The sequence below is a fragment of the Mustela lutreola genome, chromosome 1, assembly GCF_030435805.1.
Source record: "Mustela lutreola isolate mMusLut2 chromosome 1, mMusLut2.pri, whole genome shotgun sequence".
Classification (NCBI taxonomy): Eukaryota; Metazoa; Chordata; class Mammalia; order Carnivora; family Mustelidae; genus Mustela; species Mustela lutreola.
Window position 1 is genome coordinate 243759816 of NC_081290.1, and position 22498 is coordinate 243782313.

At 40.6% G+C, this 22498-nt stretch overlaps 1 protein-coding gene across 6 annotated transcripts in view; it reads left to right on the forward strand.

Annotated features, from left to right (window-relative positions):
- Positions 1 to 22498, forward strand: part of FAR1 (fatty acyl-CoA reductase 1) — a 91952-nt gene that overhangs the window by 23970 nt on the left and 45484 nt on the right. Inside the window, exons 1-2 of one of the 6 annotated variants that reach the window (XM_059136744.1) lie at positions 2482 to 2771; positions 10587 to 10621. The exons of 1 other annotated variant lie outside the window; for it this stretch is intronic. The gene's annotated coding sequence lies outside the window, so the exon portion shown is untranslated. Of the gene's footprint in view, positions 1 to 1873; positions 1953 to 2480; positions 2772 to 10586; positions 10622 to 22498 lie in introns of those variants that run through there. 4 more of the 6 variants (XM_059136729.1, XM_059136721.1, XM_059136737.1 and 1 more) reach the window with 4 other exon arrangements.

Sequence of the window (22498 nt, forward strand, 5' to 3'; positions counted from 1 at the left end):
TTCTTCCCCCTCTCTCTCTGCCTGCCTCTCTGACTACTTGTGATCTCTCTCTCTCTCTCTGTCAAATAAATAAGATCTTAAAAAAAAAAAAAAAAAAAGAATGATGGTACACTGAGGGACACTGGTCAATAAAACAACATGCCTTCCCCATGAGTTTTTACCATCTTGGAGAGTGAACCACTGTTTTAATTTTAGGTCCTCCTCCAGAAAGCCCATCTTAGTCGGAGCAGGGGGCAGGGGGTAGGGGGTGGGTTATGGAGAGGTGTCTCTGCTGGAGGTGCATGTTACATACACATTGACTTAAATCAAATGAGATGTCTTTATGCTCTCAATCCTAACGTTGTTTTAGAAAATCATAACATACTCATTAAGCAATTACTTAATTTTTTCATGTGGTTTCCTAAGAACTAAGTAATAGTATATTTTTTATGTAACTATTTGAAAAAAATAATGTTTGCACAAAAATGTAAAAATCTGCAATGGAAGTATTCTCCAGAAATAATGTCTAATTGTGCATGCTGATAAATTTCAGCAGTGGTTTACTTAGTTCTGGTCTCCTGAGAATATGCCTCTAAATTACCTAAGCATTTAGGTCATTATATAGCTGGCATTTAAATCATTATTGTTTTTATATGTATTTCCTCATCCTGAATTACATTGGAATGATCCATTTATGTTTGTCTTCCTATTACACCTTATGCTCTTTGGAAAAAATACTCTTACCTAGTTATATGCCTCGTTCAGGACAAGTACTTTAAACAAAGGCATTTATCTGAACTGAACAACTTAATGACTAAATTAACAAATATGAATCATGTAGTCTACATTTTTATGAAATTTTTTTATTTTTTAAAGATTTTATTTATTTGACAGAGAGAGCACAAGTAGGCAAATCGGCAGACAGAGGGAGAGGGAGAAGCAAGCTCTTCACTGAGCAGGAAGCCCCATGCAGGGCTGGATCCCAGGATCCTGGGATCATGACCTGAGTCAAAGGCTTAAGGGACTGAGCCACCCAGATGCCCCTGAATTATGTAATTGTCAATTCTTTTGCTGCTGGTGCTCTTTCACAGGCTAGAATTTGACGCAGAGTTCTTATGTTTGTTTTGCAAAGGTTACGACTGACCCATTAATAACAAGTGTTTCACCTGGCCTTGGCTATTTCAGAATTCTGCTTTTGGACTGGATTCCAAGCAGGAATGACTGTGCATGGTGCTGGACTGTCAGCTCCACCAGGGCAGAAGCTATGATATATCTATATATATCTCTCTATTTATCTTTATCTATATATTTATTATTTATATATTATTATTTTATGCTATTATATCACATTTATATTTTATTATATTTATATGTATTATTTATTTATTTATTATTTTTAGAAGCTATGGTATTTAAATTAAAGTTTCCTGGGTTCAGAACTTAGGAGAACTTAGGTCAGCCACGAGGTAGGCAGCTCACTAGATTTCTGTAGTTTCCAACTGGGTGCAGTGCCACTAAGAGGGCCAGGCACTGAAACAAGCTCTAAATCCTCAAAAAAAAAAAAAAAAAAAAAATCGGTCTGAATTATCTTAGCTGGTCTTTGAATATCAACCCCTGTGCGCTAATCAGTGTGCCAAGAGCTTTCACTGGGTTCAATTCTCACAATCCTTTTCTTTTTCTTCCTATGCTTTGCAGTTTTTGAATGACAGGTAGCTAAATCCTAGTGAGAGTGTTTGTACCACGGGAGTCTCACAGAGCCTAAGGTTACAGTAATGTTATTACAAAGTTATTCTTACAATCCTTTTAGTTTAAAAACTGAGATACTATTCAATATCATATATTAAAGTGCCTTGAGTGCACTAATTTTGACTGTATGCTTGATAAATTTTTACAGATGGATACCAACCAGATCAAGAGACAGAGCTTTTCCAGCTCCCAGTAGGTTCCCTCGTGCCCCTTCTTGCATCCCCGAGGTAACCATTATTCTAACTTTTGTCACCATCGGTAAGTTTTGTTCGAAATTATTGTGGCACGACTGGTCCGCGGCGGTGTACGAGGCGCACGCTCGGCTTCCTTCCTAAAAAGCATCCCGCCGCGGTCCTGGAGTACAGAGCCTGGGATCCCCTCTCACCGACCCAGCGCCGGACTCCACGTAGGCGCTGCAGGAGCACGCCACAATGGCTGCCCGCGCTCGCCAGCGCCGCCTCGCCGCATTCTCCCACCTTTCCAGTGGGTACCCCTCCCGCGCGACGAGCCAGCCGGGTGTGGCCCTGGGCGCCACCCGCCGGAACCCCAATGGCCAAGCCGGCGCTCCTGAGCCCGGGATGTGGGGCGCGCGCCCATTGGTTGAACTTGCCCCCGTGTACCGGCCGGCCGCAGAGCCCGCCTCCCAGCCCTCTCGGCGCTCCCATTGGCAGTTCGCGTTCCCCGCTCCCGCCCCCTGCGCCTGCTCCCGCCCCCAGCCAGCCGCGATGGAAACGGGGTTGTGGAGGGTGGGAGGCCGAAGCGAGGAGGAGGGGGTGAGCTTTCCTCCCGGTAAGGGGGCGCGAGAGACAAGACAGGCCAATCAGGACAGGACGTGGAAAAGAGGCGCCGCGCCAGCCAGTCACATCGCGAGGTCCGGGTCGGGAAGGCTGACGCGAGTGGCACAGCCAATGGGCGTGCCACTACCCGTCCGCTCTTCAGCAGCCGGTCGGGGGTGGTGGAGGAGCGAGTGAGGAGAGCGCGACGGCGGCGGCGGAGCCATCGCTGGACGGCCAGGGGGAAAGCGAGGCCCGAGCCTCTGCGTCTCGGTGAGAGGCGGCGACTGCCGGGCGAAGGGAGGCCGGGATGCGGGCCGCTTCTCGCCTGGTCCCGGCCGCGGCTGCTGGAGCTGGGGCGGCAGGCCGCCCGAGGCAGAGGCGACACCCGCCGCCCCGCCCCCGCCCCCACCCTGGGCCGCCCGGACCCGGGGGCGCCTGCCTCTGCCCGGGTGGTCTGTGCGCCGCTGGGCTCGGGCCGCCGCCCTCCGGAGTGCCGGGCTGGCGAGCGGGGACGCAGGGAGGGGCCTGGTTTGCAGCCGCGGAGCCTTGGGGGCTCCGCCTGGTGTGGGGAGGCCGCGGAGAGGTGGTGAAGGTGGGGCGGGGTACTTAACGGAGGAGCGGGCTCGTGTGCCCCGGGGCGGCTGTCGGAGGGGGCGTGTGATTGAAAGAATTTCTGGTCTTTCTGAGGGAGAAGAAAGTGATGGGGGAAAGGGTGATGCTCAGAAAAGGGTGCCCGGGGTGAAGGTGCGGAGCCGGGGAATGTGGCTGGCCTTTGGGAAGTAGGCACTGAGGGAGTGGAGGGGGAGATCAGCCGGGAGGGTTTTGAAGGTTAAGATCCCTGGACGAATGAGGACGAGTGGATTTGGAGTGAGAGGGACCTACTCCCGGAAGGTGACTGAGAGAAGATTTTAGATGAGGTGTGGCTGGAAGCTGGCTGACTAGAAGGCGTTAGGAGACCAGTTAGGAGAAAGTGTGCAAGTTGCTGACCGTCGGCTGCAGAAGGGTGTGGATCTTTTATGACTAAGTGAGCAAGAATAACTGTTCTTTTTGGGAGAGGCTGGAGAGCCGAGTGTTGCAGGTAGGAAGGACTCAGTCAGCCAGGTTCATAGGTTCGTACACTACTCATGAGGGCCAAGCCCTCAAAGTTAACTCTCTCTACTGAGGCTGGCTGTGTCTCCCTTCTCCACCCCGTTAGTTCATCTCATTGTTTTGCCACAGCAGCACGCACACCCTCTCAAAAAGCAGATATTGTTTGTTTTTTCATGGATGGCAATGAGGAATCCCTTAATTCTTTGTCTTAAAAAAATTAGAATCTGTTGGTTTAAAGGCAGCATCAGAAGGTAGGTTCAGAAAATCTGCGCTGTAGGGGAATGTCTCACCTATTTTGTTGGACATAGCATAAAAATGATGCAAGATCTCTGAGAGTAACACAGTGAAAATTAACGTGGAAGTACAGTTCTGTTACTGTAAGATCGAACACTTTGATGCAGTGGAATTTGATTATGTATCCTATTGTTGGGAAGTTTTTTAGCCTTGGGAAGAGCGTTATAGCTAAATAGGTTCAAGGTTCTTTTCACTTAGAGGAATCAAAGACAATGTGTGTATTATCTCTGCTGTTACTTCTCTGTTTAAATCTTTAGGAGTTCTTAGGAAGGAGGAGAGGGTCTGGACTGGGAGTGTGTGGCGTAAGGAGGAACTGTTTGTGGAGACCATTGCAAAAGATGCAAAAAAAAAAAGTTTTTATTTGTGGGGTGTGGGCAGAGGTTGAGAACAGAGAAGTAGTAGTAGAAACAAAAGTGGCCCACTATACATTTTCAGTGGATTTAAATTGGAGGTGCTGATAGGCGTCGAGATGTAATTTTTGCTTGACTGTAGTACAAAAGGCTTGTGAAGAGTTAAACACTTCTTGACAAATATAAAGTGTCAAAGACAGAAAGCAAAGAGGGCATATGTTGTATAGGATATTTCCTTACCCAGATCACAAAGCATTGTAGTTAATGGACCATTCTTTTCTAGGAGGTAGAAATAATTTCGTGGAAGTAATTTCTTGGCACTGCTATTCACTGATCACATTTTACCCTTAGTATAACAGTACCCAAGTGCTGCGGTGACTCAGAGCAGAGAACAACTAATCCAAGTGGTGTGGAGTTAATCAGGGAAGGTTTCCAGGAAGAGGTTAGTTTTGAGACATCTTTAGAACTAGGAGTTTGGGTATGTGTTATTGGAAGACATGAAGATGACATTCCAGTAGTTTGGACATGCTATCAGCAACTTTGGATAAGAATGACACATTAAAAATGGTTTTAAGGAGGATGGAATATTTGAATGAAGATATAAGAGTGTGGAGATCAATTGAGTCTGTGGTTGTAGTTTAGTTGAAAAACAATGGTTCTGTCTTGTGGCTAGGAGAGAAGAATTAGAATAGTTAATGATGGATTGGAGACAGTAAGGGAAAGAGTACAAAAATATTTTTTGATATTTGTGATAAGAAAATATGTTGACAATAAGTTGGGTTATTGAGAGGTAGATTTGGTGTTCAACCATAAAACAATCAGAAACATTTTTGAGTCCTGTACTAGATTATATTGATAACAGTAGCAAAATTTATTGGGTTTCACTTTGTGCCAGACACAGTTTTGAGCTATTCTAGCCTCATCTTTCTTTGATTATCGCTATTTTATAGATGAGGGAACTGAGATTCAGAGAGATTATTTTGCCCAACATCACACAACTAATAGGTGGCAGGTCAGGATTGACAAAGTCAGTAAATACTAATTGACCCTAAGCTTCCTACCAGGCACTGTGTTAAATGCTGGAGGTTCAAAGTGGACAAGCAAATCCAAAGGTCAGGTTGGAGCCATTTTTTTTGGAGGTTGTCAGGAATTAATAGAATAGAGCCAGTGAAGGAAGAGAAAAAGATGAGCTGGAGAGACTCTTGTAGATACTGAGGAATATATTGTTTTGGAAAACTTAGAATAGAAATAGTTTTAAGAAAGAGGAAGTAGTTAGCAACAAAATACGTAGCTGAGAGACTCGGAAGAACAGATTGAGAAGAATGAGTTAAGTCAGGAAAAAAACTTGTGTGAATTTAGTCTCAAAAACCAGAATTAAGATAATAAGGTATAGGCAGATAGTTACTCATGTTTAGTGGCAAGTGCTCTATACATAGTTAAAATATGATGGCAGTTGCGGTCAAATTCATAGGAAAGAGTTGGTATGTCCCTTTCTAAAATTTTAATCTTTGGCTGCTGAGATCGTGGGTGTTTTAAAAATGCTCATGCACTTTGTATTTTCCAAGTTCAATAAAACAAGCATTACTTTTATAGTTAGTTGGGGAGAAAATCATTCTACTGAAACGAGCTAATAGGGAATATGTGGGTGGGCTTCTCTGCATTATGTTTGGGGAAGGGGAAAAGATGGTCTTATTTCAGTGTATATTGCTACCTATGAGATACTTGGGTAGGTACATTCCTGTCTTAGAAATGACCAGACACATCCTGAAACTGTATATACTGAAAGATGGCATTTGCTTAATCTGAGGGATGAGATTACTAACTCACCTTGAAGCATGGAGATATTATGGTCTTGATTTTTCTGAACGTTGTTTTTTTAGGGTTTAATAAATGAATTTAAGGTTAAACAAATGCATACTTCTCATTCAATTGAGTCATTTTAACTGTGTCTTTTGGATTTTATACCCTTCTTTCTTCCTACACATTTGTTCTGTAGTTCCTCTCTTACTGGGTTTGTAATGGGCTTACAGTTTCAGTTCAGTAAGACAATATGAAAGTGCTGAATTTACATATAACTAATTTAACTTAAAATTTGTCATTGTTTTCAGTTCCCAATTTGAAGAAGAAAAGAGACAAATTTCAAGACAATGAAATAAGCTTCTCTAATCAAATAATTATTCAAGAGCTAACTAGTAGGATTTGCCTCAGGATCAGTACAGTTTAATTTCAGTCTCTAAAATGGAGATGGCCATCTTGTAAGTCAAGAATAGGATCTAATTTTTAGTTTAATTTGGCCCATAGGGATTGTGGGAGGAAGCTTAATGTTTCATCTAGGTACTGTACTATGTTCCTTAAATAAATTATTACATTTAGTTCTCATACAATTCTCCAAGGTGGAGAACCTCTTATAGATGAGAGAATGAGGCTCAGAGAAATTAGTAACTTTCCAAATGTTGGAGAGGTAGAACAGAGCTGAGATTGAAACCTTGCTTAAGCCAGAATTCATGCATATGAGATAAAAGGCAAGAAAGAGTTGTTTATGTTAATATTTGCAATTTAAAAAAAATGCCACATAGCCTTAGGTGTTTAGTAACTTTGTTACCTTAGAAGATGGCACTGTTGCTCTGTGTATTTGCTTTATGACACTGGCTCTTAAATGATGGTGATTATTATGTGTCTTTTAAGGGTGCATTATATTACCTTTAGAGGGGTATGTTTTCACATTTTAGTATTTTTTAAAATGAAGATGTAATTTACAGTGTCTTTTTGAAAATGCTTATGAAATGGGTACTTTGTCTTTTTTTTTTTTAATTTGAAGATCTAATTCTCTTTATTAAATGATTCATGAATTGGACAACACCCCATCTAGTAAGTAGAGAGGCACTCCCAAATGGCTACTATGTCTTAAAGTCAAATGTGTGTCTCAGAGTTGAGAAGTGTGGTATATGCATATAGTCTGCATGTACAGTGCCTTAGGAGTTTGTTGTGTGCATTTTCTTCCCAGCTCCTTTCTTTACTTAGTCTATTACATTTTGTGTGTGTGTGTGTGTGTGTGTGTGTGTGGTATAATATAGAACTGAAGCATATATTAATAATAAAATACTCATTCTCTTTAGTTAGTGAATATTACAGTGTAGAAGAAAGTACTTTGATGTGGAAAATTAACATTGCACTGTGAATCAGCAGATCTGAGTTTTAATTTTGGTTTTGCTAGTAACTTGATGTGTAGCTTGAGGCGAGTCACTTCCCCTCTCTGAGCTTTAGTTTTCTCATTTCTAAAGTGGAGTTGGGAGAGGAACTTAGAGACTTGTCCAGCTTGAACAAACTATGCTCTCTCTTTAAAAATGTAGATGCCTTAAATCCTTCTTAAAAACTGGATTTAGGGGTGCCTGGGTGGCTCAGTGGGTTAAGCCGCTGCCTTCGGCTCAGGTCATGATCCCAGGGATCGAGCCCCGCATCGGGCTCTCTGCTCAGCAGGGAGTCTGCTTCCTCCTCTCTCTCTGCCTGCCTCTCTGCCTGCTTGTCATCTCTCTCTGTCAAATAAATAAATAAAATCTTTAAAAAAAAAACCTGGATTTATTAGCTTTCTGCTATTTTTTTTTGTCTTCATGTCTTTGCCTTCTCTCCTTGCCTTTTTTCTGTGGATGCTTGAGATACTATCAGATCCAATGTATTAGAGAGGATGTTTTATTTTTGATAGCCTGCATTTACTAAGATAGGATATTTGAGAAAGTAGGTACTTAGTAAATAGTTAACAAATGAATATATGTTTTATTTGAGTTTTATAAAAGGACCATTTAAATAATATACCATACAGAAGCTGTTAAAGTATTTTTGAAAGGTAGTCCTGCCTAAATAATGAAATGTGTTTAGTGAAGTAAATTTATCTGCTCTCTATGGGGCAGGTTTCTACAGAAGAAGACTATTGGACCTGTCTTTTGAGAAATTCTCTCTGTTCTAGTAGGAGAAGGAATCTTCTTTGAACTTTGTATTATGGAAAGTTGCTGACATAAAATGACACACTAACTTTAGCAATTACAAACCTGTGGTTAATCTTGTTTCATCTCTACTTCCACCCACTTGCCCCTTTTTTATTTTGAAGCAAATCCCTAAACAGTTTTACCAGGTACTACCATACAGAATGATGAATGTGACAATAGACACTAAGCTAAGTGAAGTAGAAATCGTTCATTTAAATATTTTTGAGACATGTGTTATACTGTGCTAGGCAAGAGAAATTAGATATAATAATCTACTGTTGGATGGGTTTAATGTAATTGGATATACTTTTTTTTTTTTTTAAAGATTTTGTTTATTTATTTATTTGACAGACAGAGATCACAAGTAGGCAGAGAGGCAGGCAGAGAGAGGGGAGGAAGCAGGCTCCCTGCCGAGCAGAGAGCCCGATGTGGGGCTCGATCCCAGGACTCTGGGATCATGACCCGAGCCGAAGGCAGAGGCTTTAACCCACTGAGCCACCCAGGCGCCCCAGTAATTGGATATACTTAATATACATATATAAAACAATATAGCAACATGAGATTATATACCAAAACAATATAGCAACATGAGATTATATACCAAAGTATTTTAAATGAGAGATGACATTATTTCTGAATGAAAGGATTTAGATGGGGAAAAAGAATATTAAAGGGTGCAATGAGGTTGATCATATGGAGAAAACATATAGTTAGAAAAAATCTAACTTAAGGGGCACCTGGGTGGCTCAGTTGTTAAGCGGCTGCCTTTGGCTCAGGTAATGATCCCGGGGTCCTGGGATTGAGCCCTGCATCAGGCTCCCTGCTCATGGGAAGCCTGCTTCTCCCTTTCCCACTCCCCCTGCTTGTGTTCCCTCTCTGTCACTGTCTTTCTCTCTCTCTGTCAAATAAATAAGTAATCTTTAAAAAAAGAAAAATCTGGGGCACCTGGGTGGTTCACTGGGTTAAGCCTCTGCCTTCCACACAGGTCATGGTCTCACGGTCCTGGAATCCAGTGAGCCCTGCATCATCAGGCTCTCTGCTCAGCAGGATGCCTGCCCGCCCCCTCCCGCCCCCCCCCCCCCCCCCCCGTCTGTCTGCCTACTTGTAATCTCTTTCTGTCAAATAAATAAATCAAAATCTTAAAAAAAAAAAAAAGAGAGAGAAAGAAAAATCTAACTTTAGCTTCATAGAAAGTTTTATCTAAATCTGTTATCTCTGTCTTTTAGACCCGTACAGCATATTATTGACATACTTTGATCTTAAATCAATATTTGAAAAAAGCCAGTTTCTGTGTTACAAGTTAAGACACACTTCTTTATGACTGTCACTGTCTCTGGTGAATTATTTGGCACATTTCATTAAAAAGCCTTCTAAATATCTTAGTACCACATGTATTAATGGATCCATTTTGTCTAGAATGTTTGTGTGTGTGCCACCAGTTTTCAAATATAAATCATTTTGAGATCTTAAATGGTGGTGCGTATGTGTTAGTTTAAATGTTAACTGTTAGAAAATTAAAAAAAATTTTTTTTTGATTTTATTTATTTATTTAACAGAGAGAGAGAGAGATCACAAGTAGACAGAGAGGCAGGCAGAGAGAGAGAGGGAAGCAGGCTCCCCGCTGAGCAGAGAGCCCGATGTGGGGCTCGATCCCAGGACCATGGAATCATGACCTGAGCCGAAGGCAGAGGCCCAACCCACTGAGCCAGTCAGGCGCCCCACTGTTAGACAATTTTAAGATTACTTTGAAATACCTAGATTAGGGGTGCCTGGGTGGCTCAGTGGGTTGAGCCGCTGCCTTCAGCTCGGGTCATGATCTCAGGGTCCTGGGATCGAGCCCTGCATCGGGCTCTCTGCTCAGCAGGGAGCCTGCTTCCTCCTCTCTCTCTGTCAAATAAATAAATAAAATCTTAAAAAAAAAAAAAAAAAAAAAAGAAATACCTAGTTTACATCAATCTTGTCTTTTATGGAAATCTTGCCAGAAACGTTGGCTTGACTTAAGTTTTCTCACATGAGAAATCCTTGTTGAATTTAAGGAATTCTTAAAATTATATATTATTATTTTGGAGTATTAAATACTTTGAATTATTAATTGAGAGTAAAATCTTAATATATGTTCCATAATGCAGAGATTTTTAGTCAAGGGTCATGATCTCTTTTGAGCATCTCCCCAAAGCTTTGTGCTATCTCCTTAGAAAAATAAACAGGAATCCCTCCTTGTTTGTAGTTTTGCTTTATGTGTTTTTAGTTACCCATGGTCAGTCTGGGTCTGGAAGTAGGTGATCCTTCTTCTGACATGTTAGAAAGTTGTAGTAGACTAATAGTAAGTCACAATTCCTACATCATTTACCCTCCTTCATCTCATCTCGTAGGTATTTTATCATCTCACATCATTATCAGAAGAAGGGTGAGTACAGTATAATTAAGATACTTTGGGAGGGAGAAAGACCACATTCACATAACTTTTGTTACAGTATATTGTTATAATTGTTCTATTTTATTATTATTATTATTAATCTCTTACCATGCCAAATTTATAAATTAAACTTACCATAGGTATGTACATATAGGAAAAATCAGTATGTATAGGGTTTGGTACTATTTGCAGTCTCAGGCATCCATTGGGGGTCTAGGAATGTATCCACTGTAGGTTAGGGGGAATTATTGTACTTGCACACTTTGTTTTTCATATAATTTAAGGGGGTTAATAAGGTTGAAAGAACCCAGGGTGCCTGGGTGGCTCAGTCTGTTACGCATATGCCTTCGACTTAGGTCATGATCCCAGCGTCCTGGAATGGAGACTGCATTGGGCTCCCTGCTCAGTGGAGAATCTACTTCTCCTTTTCCCTCTGCCCCTCCCCCGCTTGTGCTCTTTCTCTCTCTCTCTCTCTCTCAAATAAATAAATAAAATATTAAAGATAAAGAGACTCTCAGAACCCATTGTGGGTCTATGGATTCTAGTTAAATAAACCAATCTTTAGTATATGGGCAGAAAACATACTGCTAAAACTAAACTCAAATTTATTTTGTTGTGTACTGCTCACCTTTTATAAACAAGTGTTTCATTATTGAGTAATTAAAAATTATAAAACTCATTATGCATATACCTTACTTAAAAAAATAAACCAATTCTTTTTAAAGATTTATTTTATTTTTATTTATTTATTTTTTAACCATCTATTTTAGAGAGAGAGAGAATAAGAGAGTATGAGCAGAGGGAGGGTGACAGGAAGAGGAAGAGACAGAATCCTCAAGCTGACTTCCTGCCAAGCGCAGAGCCCGACATGGGGCTCTATCCAGGACACTGAGATCATGACCTGAGTCAAAATCAAGAGTTGGCTGCACAACTGACTGAGTCACCCAGGCGCCCCTTACACATTTTATTTATTTATTTATAAATAAAAAGGTTTTATTTAATTATTTGTCAGAGAGCTCACATAAGCAGGGGAGAGGCAGAAGGAGAAGCAGGCTCCCTGCTGAGCAAGCCCCCCCCATGCAGGACTCGATATCAGGACCCTGGGATCATGACCTGAGCTTAAGGCAGATGCTTAACCGACTGCGCCACCCAGGGACTCATACTTATGATCCTGAGATCAAGAGTAGCATGCTCTATCAACTGAGCCAGCCAGGCACCCCCAAACAATAGAACAATTCTTAATTGGATTCTTAGGAAAAAATAAGCTATAGCTAGCTTAATAAATATATTGAATGATTTTTTTTTTTTTAAAGATTTTATTTATTTATTTGTCAGAGAGAGAGCGAGCGAGAGCGAGCATAGGCAGACAGAGTGAAAGGCAGAGTCGGAGAAGCAGGCTCCCTGCGGAGCAAGGAGCCCGATGTGGGACTCGATCCCAGGACGCTGGGATCATGACCTGAGCTGAAGGCAGCTGCTTAACCAACTGAGCCACCCAGGCGTCCCTATATTGAATGATTTTATCAAAGATTTCGGAGTGTCTGATCTTTCATATAATGACTGCTATCCATCCTGAATTAAGAGGAAGTAAATATAACTAAGAATGAGTAAAATGTATACATACCATTTTTTTTCCAAAGGTAAAGGAAAAAGCTACTTTGGCCTTAGCTGCCCTTATATAGTTGAGACCTGTGGAGAAAAGGGTCTGTTAAAGTATTTAGAGTTGTACATTTGTGTTAAAATCATTCCTGTATGTGATAACAGGGCTTAGAAATGTGTTTGGACTGAAAGGATTGATTCTCTTTAGAGCCCTGAAATTGTGTTTATCATCCATCTAGTTCGAAGGATGGTCCTAAATAAGTTTCTTAGAAATATGTGGTTTTAAAAGGTTGTGGGTTACACCTAAAATGTAATAATAATAGTAGTTTTTAGCATAAGCAGAATCTGCAGGAGATAGGAACAGTTGAATTAGCTGCTATTGAGACATTTGACTGTTTGAAGATCAGTGAATTTTAGGTGTATTGCTTTAATGTGATAACCTTCATGACCTGTTAGAGTTAATAATTCTCTGAGTAATGTTCTACTAGGAAATAGCTTATTCTAATACACAGTATTGACATATAGACTTTGAGAGCTAGGAGAAGGAGGATTTCACCATCAGTGATTTGGGCTCCTTTTCAATGAATTCTGTGAATGATGAGAGCATTTAATTGACTGGCCCAAGGTCAGGTGGTTACTGGCAGTCCCAACAGTATAGTTATTCATTACTGATTTTTAAAAAAAGTTTTTAACTTATTTAAATTCAGTTAGTTGACATATAGTGTATCATTAGTTTCAGATGTAGAGTTCAGTAATTCATCAGTTGCATATAATACCCAGTGTTCATTACCTCACATGCCCTCCTTATTGCCCATCACCCAGTTACCCCATCCGTCCACCCACCTCCCCTTCCTCAGTTTGTTTCCTATAGTTAAGAGTCTCTTGTGGTTTGTCTACTTCTTTGATTTCATCTTATTTTATTTTTCCCTCCCTTTCTCCATGATCCTCTGTTTTGTTTCTTAAATTCCACGTATGGGTGAAACTGTATAATAATTTTCTTTCTCTAATTGACTTATTACGCTCAGCCTGATACCTCCAGTTCCTTCCATGTCAATGTAAATGGTGAAATCTCATCCTTTTTGATGTAATGATGAGTAATATATGTTGTGTATATATGTATATATATCACATCTTTTTTTTTTTTTTAAAGATTTTATTTATTTATTTGACAGAGAGAGATCACAAGTAGGCAGAGAGGCAGGAAGAGAGAGAGAGAGAGGAGGAAACAGGCTCCCCGCTGAGCAGAGAGCCCAGTGCGGGACTCGATCTCAGGACCCTGAGATCATGACCTGAGCCGAAGGCAGCTGCTTAACCCACTGAGCCACCCAGGCGCCCACATCTTTTTTTTTTAAATAAAGATTTTATTTGGCAGAGAGAGTGATCACAAGTAGGCAGAGAGGCAGGCAGAGAGAGAGAGGGGGAAGCAGGCTCCCTGCTGAGCAGAGAACCCGATGTGGGGCTCTATCCCAGGACCCTGAGATCAGGCTCGATCAGGACCCTTGAGCCCAAGGCAGGGCTTAACTGACTGAGCCACCCAGGTGCCCCTATATATCACATCTTTATCCATTCATTTGTCGATGGACATTTGGGCTCTTTTTGTAGTGTATCTATTGTGGATATTGCTGCTATAAACATTGGGGTGCAGGCACCCCTTCAGATCATAGTGTTTGTATCCTTTGGGGTAAATACCTAGTAGTGCAATTGCTGGGTCATATATAGCTCTGTTTTTAACTTCCTGAGATTTCTCTTTAAGGTTCTTGAGGAGCCTCCATACTGTTTTCCAGAGTGGCTGTACCAGCCTAGGCATTCCCACCAGCAGTGTAGAGGGTTCCCCTTTCTCTGCATCCTCACCATTTATTTTTTCCTGACTTGTTAATTTTAGCGGTTCTGACTCAGGTAAGGTGGTGTCTTATTATAGTTTTTTTTTTTAAAGATTTTATTTATTTATTTGACAGAGAGAAATCACAAGCAGGCAAAGAGGCAGGCAGAGAGAGAGAGAGGAGGAAGCAGGCTCCCTGCTGAGCAGAGAGCCCGATGTGGGACTCGATCCCAGGACCCTGAGATCATGACCTGAGCCGAAGGCAGCGGCTTAACCACTGAGCCACCCAGGCGCCCTTATTATAGTTTTATGTTTATATTTTCCTGATGCTGAGTGATGTTGGGCATTTTTCCATGTGTCTCTTGGCCTTTGTACGTCTTTGGAGAAATGTTTATTCATGTCTTCTGCCCATTTCTTGACTGGATTACTCATTACTGATGTTTGATAGGTCTGTTGTGCTTACTGATTTTGGGCTATCTTCTTTCTGATCTGTTTCTGGAGAAGGAAGTATCTTTACACTAGCGTTTTTGTGGCTTTGATTCTCAGTTGATAAATTGACTAAGAATTACCTGGATTTTTATTCTCTTTACTGTTTTTACTTTGCTGTATATGTTCTTAACCCATTTTTAGCACAATAACCGGTAGTTACAATGCTTATTCAGGTAAGGTTCTTAGGAGCTTAAATACAGTTTCACATCTGGAAACAGATACTAAGAATCCATGAAGTCATTAAGCACTCCCCTTATGCTTTCTATACCTTTCTGGACTGATCCCTGCTTGACGGTATTTAATTGCAAGCTTTATCTATGAACCTGGGAAAGTTTTAAAGGTAAACCAGGAAAGGATTTCTGAGAACAGGGTTTGATATGGAATTTAGCCCTTTTTAAGGCATTTCTAGATGGTTCCCAGAACTAGATACTAGAGGGATCGTTCACATTCAAGTTCAGAGAAGTTATTATTACTTCTTAGAAGGGCCTGATTCCAAGTCCTTATGTCATTTGGTTGGTATGGACCTACTGGGCAGGGAGAAGACCTGCCCCCATTTTGGTGACCCTATATCGAGGGCAAGGACACTTTAAACAGTGACTCTCAAAGCTGTTTTAATCCCAGCCTTTAGCTGGGCCATTCTTTAGCTCAATAAATTCCTGCTTTCTGGTGGAAAAATAATTATAAATGTAAAGGTACAAGCATTTGGGGGGGTGGGGGATTTTTTTTCAGCAGTTAGAGGTATCGTTCTTTCCTAACTGAATCATGAAAAAACATACTTGTCTTTAAGTCTAGACTTGCTAGAAAACTGTAGGTCTCAAATCCAAGTGATGCATTTGTATAATACATTCTGTAGGTTTAATAAAACAACTAAAATGATATGTATGAAGCTCAACTAATGCTAATTTTTAATTAAGTAAAAATAATGATTGTTGAAAACCATGGTCAGCTTAAGACAACACAACCTCACTGACAGTGAGTGCTTGTCTTGAAAATTTCAGAATTCCAGCTTTTGAGTGCGCATGTGTGGTAGGAGCTTTGTAGCATTGGGAGTTGTAGCAGCCAGAGGTATTAACTGTATACAGATTGCAGTCTTTGGTACATTCTAATAACATGTTCATTTTTGCAGCTCTTAATTAATGGCTTAATAGCTTATTCATAAGTAGTCTTATGCATCAAAGGAAGACCATGCTTTCTAAATCATTTGTAGTCCATGGGAGGTTTGGTCCATTTTTGGATAATCATTAACCTTAGAAGGTAATCTGTGAGCTTTTCCGGGGCATTGTTTCTCTAGCTGTGTTGGGAAATTTGTGAAAGCCTAAGTTGAACTAGAGTTCAGTGGGCTTCTTCACCTCAGGACCTTGTTAGTCTTGATATGCTAATATACTTTGTTGTTCACTGGTTGTGGGTAAAGTGTACAGTTTCCTAGCCTCATTTACCATGATTTGGAAAATGCTGTCTTGGAGGACGTACCAGTTTTTAGGTTCAGCCTTGAGAACAGATTCAAAAGGTATGTAAGAAGGTGACGCAAAAGAAACAGGAAGCGCAGTGTACAACATAAAGCAGGAACTTCAAAGCACTTTTCTGCTGTTATGGGTTGGCATTTGCTGTAATAATGGGAACTGAGTCTGAACTGCTTCTAAACTGAATCTAAACTGCTTCTATAAGCAGTGAAATACCTGAATTCTACCAGCTTGTTCTGAATGATCTTAATCTTCGTGAGTAGACTTTGGTAGTTTTAAATTACACCACATAAGATACATAATTAGTAATCTGCCTGAGTCAGTTTTTGGGTAAACCTGTAGGTAGTCATCTACATGTAATGTTCATGGTAAACATGATACATTTTCCTGTTAACATCAGTTTTGGTTAACTTGAAATATTTTTACATTAACCCTTAGCTATATTACAGAGTCAGATGTACAACTTCCATGAATTCCTAAGCCAAATGGGGTATTTCCCTTTCTTTAGTTGTGTTCAAGAACCCTGATTTTTGGTAATACACTTAAAGTATTAGTATAGTGATGTATATTGGAATCTTGTATCTCACTTTCTGAGTCTAAAAGTATTAGTATGAAAATTTCATGTCTTGGGGCACCTGAGTGGCTCAGTGGGTTGAGCCTCTGCCTTTGGCTTGGGTCATGGTCTCAGGGTCCTGGGATTGAGCCCTGCATTGGGCTCTCAGCTCAGCGGGGAGCCTGCTTCCTCCTCTCTCTCTCTGCCTGCCTCTCTGCCTACTTGTGATCTCTCTATCTAATAAATAAAATATTTAAAAAATTTTCTTGTCTTAATATGAAAATAATTTTATTATATATATATATATATATTTAAAGATTTTATTTATTTATTTGTCAGAGAGAGAGCGAGTGCGAGCGAGCACAGGCAGACAGAGTGGCAGGCAGAGTCAGAGGGAGAAGCAGGCTCCGTGCGGAGCAAAGAGCCCAATGTGGGACTCGATCCCATGACGCTGGGATCATGACCTGAGCTGAAGGCAGCTGCTTAACCAACTGAGCCACCCAGGCGTCCCTGAAAATAATTTTATTAAGGTGAGGAGAGAATATAGAATAACAGAATGGAATTGGACACATGCTTTTACAAGCAATGGAACCATATATTACCAAACCGAGTTAATAGGAGCTCAACCCTTCTTTGGTAGACTTTACAGTAGAGAAGTTACCCCACTGGTACAGGCCTTGAGAGCAAAAAGAGAAACAAAGGAGAATGGATATTGATGAAAAATTGAAGTTTTCTTGTCAGCAGATAATTTTAATGCTGTAGAATTGGTATTTACTTTCTGTTGGAAGAAAACTTGACTTTTTAAAGATGCCTTTGTGTTTTTTATATCACTCAAAGGAATTTGGAGTCTGATTTTTGTTAATGTCTAATATTTTCCAGGGTAATGAAACCTAAGAGACATTTAATGCTGGCCAGAGTACCATGCTTATGGAGCAACCACAGTGTATAAAATAGTCGTATAGTGCCCCTGAGAGAACTAATGAACCTATTGGGATTCCTAACCAGCAAGAAGTATCTTAGACAGGGGCGCCTGGGTGGCTCAGTGGGTTAAGCCTCTGCCTTCAGGTCAGGTCATGATCTTGGGGTCCTGGGATTGAGTCCCGCATCAGGCTCTCTGCTCAGCAGGGAGCCTGCTTCCTCCTCTCTCTCTGCCTGCCTCTCTGCCTACTTGTGATCTATCTCTCTGTGTCAAATGAATAAATAAAATATTAAAAAAAAAAGTATCTTAGACATTGAGGAAGATAGGATTCAGAGAGTTCAGTATTCTTATGCCAGTGTCTGTGTAGGCAAACAGAGTGCCCATTATATCTACTTCAATGGGTGCTTACAACAGGGTTAGACACTAGCATCTTTTATTGAAAAAAGAAATGTTAACCAAGATGCTACAGCTATTCTTTTGTTTGTGGAAAAATGCCTTATAAGCCTTAATTTTTGAAAAAGGAAAAAGGAACCCACTATCCTTATCAGCTTGAGTACAGAAAATAGTTTGTCCATTTTGAATTTGCATTTTGGCCCTTTATTTGTTGCTTACAGCTTACTTTCAGAGATGGTTTTCTTTTATGTTGAGTCTTAAAACATTAAACAATGATTGCAGTTATTAAAATATAGTAGAAAAGACACACGATCAGTGGTTCCCAATATGCCCCCCAATGGAAGACGATCAAAAATCTTGAAGTATATATACCATGTACAAGGTGAAGCCTCTTCATAATTGAACTAAAATGAGTTGGCTTGCTTTTGGCTAGAAGTGTGTCAACTCCAAGTGGTAACTTATTGGCTAGTGTGGTTCACAATTAAGTGAATAGTAATATTTTTGGTAGGCAAAATAATTTGAAGTATGAGGCCCATGGGGCCATATTTTTATTTTTATTTATTTATTTTTAAATATTTAATTTATTTATTTGACAGAGATCACAAGCAGGCAGAGAGAGGAGGAAGCAGGCCCCCTGCTGAGCAGAGCGCCAGATGTGGGGCTGGATCCCAGGACCCTGGGATCATGACCCGAGCCAAAGGCAGAGGCTTTAATCCACTGAGCCACCCAGGCGCCCCAGGGCCATATTTTTTTTTTTTAAAGATTTTATTTATTTATTTATTTGATAGAGAGAAATCACAAGTAAGCAGAGAGGCAGGCAGAGAGAGGAGGAAGCAGGCTCCTGGATGAGCAGAGCGCCAGATGTGGGGCTGGATCCCAGGACGCTGGGATCATGACCTGAGCCAAAGGCAGAGGCATTAACCCACTGAGCCACCCAGGCGCCCCCCAGGGCCATATTTTTAAAAGCAGTTTGGGTGACTAAAAATATGTAACAAGGAACAATTCTTTATTGTTCCCTCGCCCAAGAAATAGGTCCAACATGGATTAAATAGTTGATAGTCTCAAAAGTATTAGCAGTTATCTCTCCATGCTTTTGGTGGCAGATGGTATTTCCTAAAGATGGTTTTAACGATATCTCCCATCTCACATATTCTTTAAGCATGATCTTGACTCCTCTTTTCCTGAGTTGGGGTTTATGTCCCCTCCCGTTGAATTTGGGGTTCTTGTGAATCATTTGTAAGCAACAGAGTGCAAGAGAAGTTAAACTGTGATTCCAAGGCGAAGTTAGAAAAGCTGAGAGAGCTTCTACCTAACTTACTAGAATTCTGGTCTTGAAGACCTTAATCAGCTTTATAAGCAATCTAGCCTGAGATTGCCATGCTGCAAAGAAGCCCAGACTTCTTTATGTGGAGAGATACGAAGGATTTAAGATCAGAAGCTAAAACTTTTCAGCTAGAACTGTTTAGTTTAACCCTTTCCAAATTCCTAACTTAACAGATAATTGTGAGAGAGATGAAAATGATTATTGCTGTTTTTTTCTTTAAAGATTTTATTTATTTATTTGACAGAGAGATCACAAGTAGATAGAGACAAGAGGCAGGCAGAGAGAGAGAGAGAGAGAGGGAAGCAGGCTCCCTGCTGAGCAGAGAGCCCGATGCAGGACTCGATCCCAGGACCCTGAGATCTTGACCTGAGCCGAAGGCAGCGGCTCAACCCACTGAGCCACCCGGGCGCCCCCAGTCTCTGGTTTTGTTTTCACCTGGAGTTCTCCCTCTTGTGTCTTCACAGGGCCCTCTTATAAGAACAGTGATAATTGGATTTGCAATCTACTCTCCTCCAGTGTGATATCATTTACCTTAAATAATTACATCTCCAACTGTCCCATTTCCAAATAAGGTCACATTCTGAGGTACTGAGGGTTAGGAATTCAGCATAATCTCTTTTGAAGGAACACAGCTCAAACTAAACAAGGCCTCAAGGCAGATTGGTATAATTATGTTTTAACCATTTATAAATTTTTATTCCAGAGTAGATGTGAATGAGGTTTTTCATCAGTACCCATGAAGTCTGTTCTCTGTGTATTAAGACCCCTTTCCTTCCACATGCATAGATAACACACATAGATAATAAAATTTGAGGGTAGTTTTTAACTGTTTAGGCTCATTGACCCCCCCCCCCCCCCCTTGAGAATCTGATAAAAAAGGAGTGGATTCTTTCCCTAGAAAAATGTGCAGATGTATGTGTGGGACTGTGTATGTGTACACATACATAAACATACAGCGGTATTTTGCTTGAAACTTTAACTCCTGCCACCTCCAAAGCCTGTTCATGAACTTCTGGATTAGAGTTCACTGATTTCTATTGGTGAAAGATACCTAATCCTCATATCCCTTTTAGTGGAAAAACAAGGAAAAAGGGAGGAGGCAGAGGTGTTGGGGTGGGGGGTTGTATAGGCTCCCCTCATGGTCATTGCAGCTGTGGCTGCATGTGACTTTCTGGGGGATTTTTATGTTTATGTGATATTTATCATAGGCTTAGTCTCTTTTCTTCTCGCTCCTGCTGCCCACCCCCATAACCTTTAGCTAAATAAAATTGTAAATCGTATACTTTTGAGTAGAGAAGAATAATCTAAGTCCTTTTAGATGTGCATCAGTATATATAAACAGACTTTTATTTATTTTTTTTTACCTTTTTTTTTTTATAAACGGACTTTTATGTCTTGCTACTGGATTAGCTCATGACCTTTTTTTTTTTTTAAAGATTATTTATTTATTTATTTGACAGACAGAGATCCCAAGTAGGCAGGGAGGCAGGCAGAGAGAAAGAGAGTCAGGGAAAGCAGGCTCCCTGTAGGGCTCAATTCCAGGATCCTAAGATCATGACCTGAGCTGAAGGCAGAGGCTTAACCCACTGAGCTACCCAGGTGCTCCAGCTCATGACTTTTTAAAATTCTGTTATTTAAAAAAAATTTTTTTAAAGATTTATTTATTTGAGATAGAGAGATTGAGTGTGAGAGCACAGAGTGGGGAGAGGCAGAGGGAGAGAGGAACTCATGCAGACTCTGCACTGAGCATGGAGCTTGACACTGGGTTCTGGTCTCACTACCCTGAGATCATGATCTGAGTCAAAACCAAGAGTCACCTGGGCGGAAACCAAGAGTGAGACGCCCAAGCAGCTGCAACACTCAGGTGCCCCAATTCTGTGTTATTTTTTTGACTATTTTATCAAAGTTATTTTGAAAAAGCTAGTTGTCTAGGGTTCTGAGTCTGCAACAGGAGTGTATTTTGTGCTCTTCACATGTTGCCTTTTCTCCAAAATAATATTGCCCAAATGTCACCCCAGGACATCTTATGGGCTTTCCTTTTAAAAATACAGATTTTTTTCTTTTACATGCCTTACAATAGGCTATAGGTTATGTTTCGATTTTACATTTAGCCACTGGCATATTTTTATTTCTGAAGGCTGGCATTCATGTATATCAAACAAGTATTTACTATTTTACAGTGATACACGTGGTAAGTCTAGACGTAGTGAAATCACAGGTGATGAATTTTCAGACCAGACTGGTGTCCTATTGATTTGTGTTCATTTTTCTGAATATGAAATGTTGGAAATAATTATTTAGAATAGGGGTTAGCAAACTATGGTTTTCACTCTGCCTTCCTCCTTTTGTGAATGAAGTTTTATTGGAACACATCTATACCCATTCGTTTACTTATGGCTGATTTTGTGCCCCAAATGGCAGAATTGAGTAGGTGATATAAAGATTGTATGGCCCACAGAATTGAAAATAATTACCTAACCCTTTACAGAAAACCTTTGCTAACTGTTGATATAAAATATTGTTAAGTCCCTGGATTCTTTTTTTTTTTTTCTTACTTTCTTACTTTTTAAGGGTTCTTTAATTTTTTTTTTCTTACTTTCCAGTGATGGAATCTGAAGGATATTAAAAGACCATCTGTAGAGCTCTACTTTTTATCTGGCGCCTGAATTTCTTTAGCTATTCCTTCCAGGTGGTTGTCTAGCTTAGTGGCCTAGTACTGTGAGACAAACAGCATTGAATGTGCTGTGTTAAACGCAGAAGAATGACCTCTGAATGGGAGTCAGTCATTAACTCTGAATGAAAAGATAGATGAAATATCTTAATCTTTGTCTGTTAGGCCTCCCTTCTGTCTCTTGGTAGGTTTTTTTGTTTTGTTTTGTTTTTAAAAGATTTTATTTATTTATTTGACAGAGAGAAATCACAAGTAGACGGAGAGGCAGGCAGAGAGAGAGAGGGAAGCAGGCTCCCCGCTGAGCAGAGAGCCTGATGTGGGACTCGATCCCAGGACCCCGAGATCATGACCTGAGCCGAAGGCAGCGGCTCAACCCAGTGAGCCACCCAGGTGCCCCTCTTGGTAGGTTTTGACTTTGGCTTTGTTTACATGGTAAAGGTACAGAGGAACCAGATTTTAAGAGGAAGACAACTAAGTGGGCCCTACTTCAAGGTACAGCTGTTAATTTGTAGAAGTTTATAGGAAAGTAGATTGAGTGGTTAGACATTAACTTGAGACTTTCGTATTCAGTGCTTAATTGCCCTAAATAAATTTGTAACTGCTGAAACAGAACTTAGTCCTTTTTTTTTTTTTTTAAGGATTTT